The 6,607-nt window shown below is 36.0% G+C and overlaps 1 protein-coding gene across 1 annotated transcript in view; it reads left to right on the forward strand.

Annotated features, from left to right (window-relative positions):
- Window positions 1-6,607, forward strand: part of CTNNA2 (catenin alpha 2) — a 1,212,193-nt gene that overhangs the window by 560,263 nt on the left and 645,323 nt on the right. The gene's annotated exons all lie outside the window — the stretch shown is intronic.

The raw sequence follows: 6,607 nt of genomic DNA on the forward strand, positions 1-6,607 counted from the left end.
CTGTAAAAAATACAAACACATGGAGGCAAGGGAGAAAAAAACAAAAAAAACACAAAGACCAGGTTGATCTTTGTTTTCTATCTGTTCTCTGAACACACCAAGCTCAGGACTTTTGCACTGGCTGTCTCCTCTGCCCAGAAAACCTGGTCCCCTGTCTCCACGTGGCTGACCCCTGTATATCTGTCTTATACCTGATCAAAGTTCACTTCCTCTGAGCAGCATGTACTGACTACTTACTCTAAAAGATGTCCCCACCTACACCTTGGCACTTTCTAACTCATCATGCTTTTATTGTTTTTACATCACTTACATTTGTCTGCAATTATTTCATCTATTTGTCAGTTTACTCTTCTTGTCTTCACCCCGCACTCCCAATCTCCCTCCTCACAAGCACAATTTTTTAATTAAGTAGGGATCAAATTGGCCTTATTTGTGGCTATAGCCCCAGACACCAGAGTAGTGTCAAATACACAATAGGGACTTCATAAATATTTTTGAACACATAAATTGGGGGGCTGTATTTATTTTACATCTCATCTCCCTTGTTCTATATGCCTTGTTACTAACTGGTATACCCCTCCCCTTTGATTATCTCCAAGAGTTGCTTCCCCAGGAAGCATTGATGTCAAGGAGAATAAAATCTCCCCCAGTTCCCCAGTTTCTTGGGGCCTTCACATATAGGCCACAGGGACCTTCCTTTTTGTATTCATCATGAGGGGAAAATCACAACTACACAAACTTCAAACGTGGAGAACTTTTGGAACATAAATATATTTTTTCTAATTTTCCATATTCCATTCTTTGTGAATATGTTTTAATTTTTCCTATTCATTCCCAGGAGTAGTGCTGCCTCTGAGGGGCAGAATAATGGCCACTCAAAGGTACACATATACCCTAATACTTGGAACTTTTGAATATATCATGTTACATGGTGAGGGGAATTAGGGTTGCAGATGTAATTAAGGTTGTTAATCAACTGAGCTTAAAATCAAGAGATTGTCCAGGATTTTCAGGATGGGCACAATGGAATCACAAGGGTCCTTTAAATGTGGAAGAGGGAAGCAGAAAACTAGAGTCAGAGATCTGAAGAGCTGGCTTTGAAGATGAAAGAAGGGAACCAAGAGCCAAGGAATGCAGGAAGCTTCTAGAAGCACAAAAGGCAAGAAAACAGGTTTTTCCTAAAACTACCAGAAGGAACATTGTCCTGCTGACACCTTGGTCTTAGCCTGGTGAGACCCATTTTCAGATTCTAACCTCCAGAACTATAAAATAATACATATATTATTTATATATACATATAATTATATATACACACACGTTTGTTTTAAGCCACTTTGGTTTTGGTAATTTGTTACAACAACAATAGGAAACAATTGTACTGGTATTCTGTTATTATACTGTGAACAAATGAGCTTTGAGCTGAGACCAGATAAATATTATTAATGGAAAGAGCTTATATGGTCTCCCCAATTTATCTCACTGTTATTCTTTTTGAGGTCTATGATGAGGGATACTATGACTACTCCTGCTGCTATGATTACTCCTGCTACATTTGATCATTACTAAGTGCCTTGTATTGTTTTAACTACCCTTGTCATTCTTAATTTACAACATAAGAAACTGAGGCATAGTAAGTATCTAGGCTGCAATTCTGGCCCAGGTAGCTTGATATGAGCTTTTAAATTTACAGCTCACTTCTTCCTCCATGACAGTCGCACTGGTCAGCACCTCGCAGGTGTGGGGAGGGTGGATAGGAAGGCTTGAACTAATGTGCGTGCATGGGTTCACTAGCCTCAATTATAAATTTACATCTCTAGAGACCTTGCATTGACTCTCATCTCAGGGGTCTCCAAGCTTCATGACAGAAAGAGAACTTTAGGGCATTTTTTCAGAGTTAAGAAAAGTTAATTAACATTTAGGACCTAGGGTCCTAGGTCCTAAATTTAGGGTCTAGTTTAGGTGCATATTTCCTGATGAAGAGTTTACTGAATTGCAGAAGTTAATGGGAGGCAGAAGGATAGTGAGAAAGAACTTATGACAAGACAGCTCGACAATTTTTTCTAATTCACAAACTAAAATTTAAGTATCTTACCTTGGCTGGGTCGGCCTTTCATGAGGGAGGGAGGTACTAAATATATCAGTGCATCATGGTCTCTGCTCTGTTTATAGAATAGTGATACACATGTACACATGAACAGAGCATAAAAACACACTACAACACACAACAAGTCTTAAAAGAAAGAGCATTGTTAACAATGAAGAGCCTCAGGAATGTAGATTTCTCTAAACATAAGGACCTGGGCCACAAGCCCACTTAGCAAAAGTATCCTCCACAAAGGAGAGGAGGCAATGAGCCATCATGTTACCATGATGTAAGCACTTTGTGTCAGTGTTGGCCTTGGCCAATGAGAAGGGGATAAAAAAGGAAATAATTGGGCCAAGTCTCCAAGGCATATATGGAAGTATTGACCAGGTTTTGGAAAACACAAGTTGGAAACAGTATGCTTTTTTGGTAAAAGAAGCTTGAAAAACCAATAGAGAAAGACATGTAAGTGGAAAACAAAAATGAAAGGAAAACTTGAATTAATTAAATATGATTGTAATTTATTTAACATCTTCAGTTAATAATGAACATGCTGTTTCCCATCCAAAAACACACATTTTTGAGATGATAATCTTTGAAGAAGAAGAAAAAGAAAGAAAAGGAAAAGAAAGAAAAGGAAATTCTAATTATCTTCTGGAATGTGCCAGGGCCAGCTCCCATTTCCCAATTCTCCCTAACTTTGGACACTGAAAGTGAGTAATCTGCATAATGACCCCACACAATCTTTAGTCAGCAAAGGAAAACTCAAATTTGATGACTATACTGATGGGAAAATGTACAAGAGTGAAGTTTCAAGCCCTTGGACAAGATTTTCAATAATAACAACTGTCTTGTGGGTCATAATGCTCTCACCACCTTGGGGATTCTGGATATCATGGCTTTGTATCATTGTCTCAATCTTCAAAACCAGGAAGGCAAGGCTGGATGCAGATCCTTTTGGCAGAAGCATTTACCGGCAATAGTTGTTTTTTGTTCTCTTAATTAAACAATAAACAAAGACACTAAACCCAGAAGCCAAAATATAAGGATGGAGTGTTTGATTTCATAAAAATGAAAACGGCTTCAGTGTCCTGAATTTAAGGTGAAAAACTGAGTGATGGAATGGGAGGAATTATTCATAACATATGTAACCAATAATTAATATCCAGTATATTTAATGAGCTCCTACAAATAAATAAAAATTTGAAAAATGGACAAGAGATATGAAAGGGTATCTAGAGAAGAAATATAAATGGTCAATAGACATGAAAAGTGTGTTCAACATCAATAATGATAAGAAAATGCAAACTAAAAGAACCAAAAATAACCCAATTTATAATATCCAATTATGGCAATGGTGTGCAAAAATTGGTATTTTCATGATAGGAAGCTTAATTATTATAGCTTTTCTGGATAGCAATGGGACAATATCTATAAAAGATTTTAAATGTGTATATCTTTTGCCCCAATAATGCCATTCTTAGGCATCTATCCCACAGACATACAGACGTGCACAAAGATGTATACGTTCCTTGGATCTTATATCTGTTAAAAAATTATACATGATACAAATGTATAGAAGTGCAGAAGGGTAGAGCCATAAAAACATATAAAACATAAGCTAAGAAAAGAAGGGAGATTTCACTTTTTGTTTTATAGATTTCTATATTGTTTAAGTATTTTACAGTGAAAATATTTATGTGCATTGCTGTATACCTCAACATGTATTGCCATGAACATACTTTTTTAAAACTGTCTAGAAAATTGTTAGATTTGAATAATTCTGATGGGCATGGTTGCAGCTATGTACAGATGGTAACTGAGGACATTCTAGAATAGAAGAGGTTAAACAAATATACGAATAACAATGATTCCATGTGTAATTGTGATAGTGGAACATAAAAATCAACTACATTTGTTCTAAATATAGAAAGTAAACCTTGGGATTTGTTTTGAAGGTGGCTGTGTGACTTTTTTTTCTTCTCTTAGAAATAACACAAACACAAGGAGACATTGACATTCTCTCAACTCCATAGACTTCTTAAGTATTTATAAGGAAGGGCAAAGCTGAGATGGAGCCAAAGTTGCCTGGGAGGAAGAGGAGGAGGGCTTGAGGTGTTTTGTGAGAGGATTGAGTGGAGCAGATCTCAGAGAGCACCACAGGAATACCGGTTCTGCAGATCTCACCCAGTGTGCCAACCTGTAACTATTGTTGACCACAGTCTTACTTCTGGATACTATTACGAAAGTCTTATGTAAAATATGGCTAAACAGAAAGGAGCCACCAGGTAAAATAATAATACTTTTTTTTAATGCGTTGGGATTTATTGGAACACTACAAAGGAATGTACTCATAAAAGTCATTATACTTATATAAAGGTAAAACAATCATCTCCACAGATCCTGAAATAAAAATTTGTCAAAATTCAACAATCGTTCTTTAAAAAGCACACACTCAAAATAAAAATGCATGGATACTTTTCTAATGTGATAAAGTATATCAATCTTGGCTCAAAAACTAATACCTGAACAATTACTATAAACAAAATTCAGTGAAGTACTGTTATATGAAATTACTGTGTAAAAATCAATAGCCTCCATAAAATAGCCGGTTAGAATATATGATGGTAGAAAACATCAATTTAAAACAGCATACAAAAAATGGAAAAACTCCAAAATAAACATTTTATTTTGTATGTTCCCTATAAAGAAACTTTCCGCCACTTCTGAAACCACAAAGGAAGTCTAGAAGTAATGGAAGGACACACCACATGCTTGGATAAGGTGACATAATAGCATAAAGATGGCAGATGTCATTAAGTCAAGTTATATATGTAATGTGATGTCAGTAAAATTAGCGCCACATTTGTAGAATGAGACATATCTATTCTAAAATTCATATGCAAAAATAAGCTAATTATAAAATGTATGAATACCAAAAAAGATCAATGAAAGTGTGTAGGAATTAAGAGTGTGCTGTAAGCATATGAATAGATTTCTGGGAAGGAATGCAAATTACAGGCAGTAGATCCAAATGCATTTGGAAATTCATTGTATGAAAAAGGCACCATCTCAAATAGTGGGAAACAAGAGATCATTCAATAAATAGTATTGTAGTGTAAAACAAATACATAAAATTATAGTTGGGTTGGTATCTCAAGCCACATGCCAATATAAATTACAAACAAATCAAAGCTTTCAATGTAAAAACTGAAACCAAAAAAGTGCTAAAGAAAGAAATGTAGAGAAAAGCCCTTTATAACCTTGGAGTTTGAAGGCTTTTTAAACTATGACTTAAGCTCCATTAGTCATTGAAGAAAAAAGATAAATCCAACCATATGAAAATAAAAATTGTCTTCATGGGGGAAACATTTAAAAGACCAATAATAAACTGGGAGAAGTATTTCCACCTCATGTTAACAGGCAAAAGTCTAATTCCCTCATATAAAAAGGTTGTCTGGAAATTTTGAAGCAAACCTTTGACCCCAAAGAAAAACTGATAAAGAATATAAACAAATAGTCACTGACAAGTAAATCCAAACATAAAAATTGCTTAATCTCATTGTTAATAAAAGAGATGCAAATTATTTTTTAACATCTTTATTGGAGTATAATTGCTTTACAATGGTGTGTTAGTTTCTGCTTTATAACAAAGTGAATCAGTTATACATATACATATGTTCCCATATCTCTTCCCTCTTGCATCTCCCTCACTCCCACCCTCCCTTTCCCACCCCTCTAGGTGGTCACAAACCACGGAGCTGATCTCCCTGTGCTATGCGGCTGCTTCCCACTAGCTATCTATTTTACGTTTGGTAGTGTATATATGTCCATGCCACTCTCTCACTTTGTCACAGCTTACCCTTCCCCCTCCCCATATCCTCAAGTCCATTCTCGACTAGGTCTGTGTCTTTATTCCCATCTTACCCCTAGGTTCTTCATGACCTTTTTTTTTTTCTTAGATTCCATATATATGTGTTAGCATATGGTATTTGTTTTTCACTTTCTTACTTATTTCACTCTGTATGACAGACTCTAGGTCCATCTATCTCACTACAAATATCTCAATTTTGTTCCTTTTTATGGCTGAGTAATATTCCATTGTATATATGTGCCACATCTTCATAATCCATTCATCCGGTGATGGACACTTAGGTTGCTTCCATGTCCTGGCTATTGTAAATAGAGCTGCAATGAACATTTTGGTACATGACTCTTTTTGAATTATGGTTTTCTCAGGGTATGTGCCCAGTAGTGGGATTGCTGGGTCATATGGTAGTTCTATTGTTAGTTGTTTTAGGAACCTCCATACTGTTCTCCATAGTGGCTGTATCAATTGACATTCCCACCAACAGTGCAAGAGTGTTCCGTTTTCTCCACACCCTCTGCAGCATTTATTGTTTCTAGATTTTTTGATGATGGCCGTTCTGACCGGTGTGAGATGACATCTCATTGTAGTTTTGATTTGCATTTCTCTAATGATTAATGATGTTGAGCATTCTTTCATGTGTTTGTTGGCAATCT

The sequence above is a fragment of the Physeter macrocephalus genome, chromosome 12 (assembly GCF_002837175.3).
Source record: "Physeter macrocephalus isolate SW-GA chromosome 12, ASM283717v5, whole genome shotgun sequence".
NCBI lineage: Eukaryota > Metazoa > Chordata > Mammalia > Artiodactyla > Physeteridae > Physeter > Physeter macrocephalus.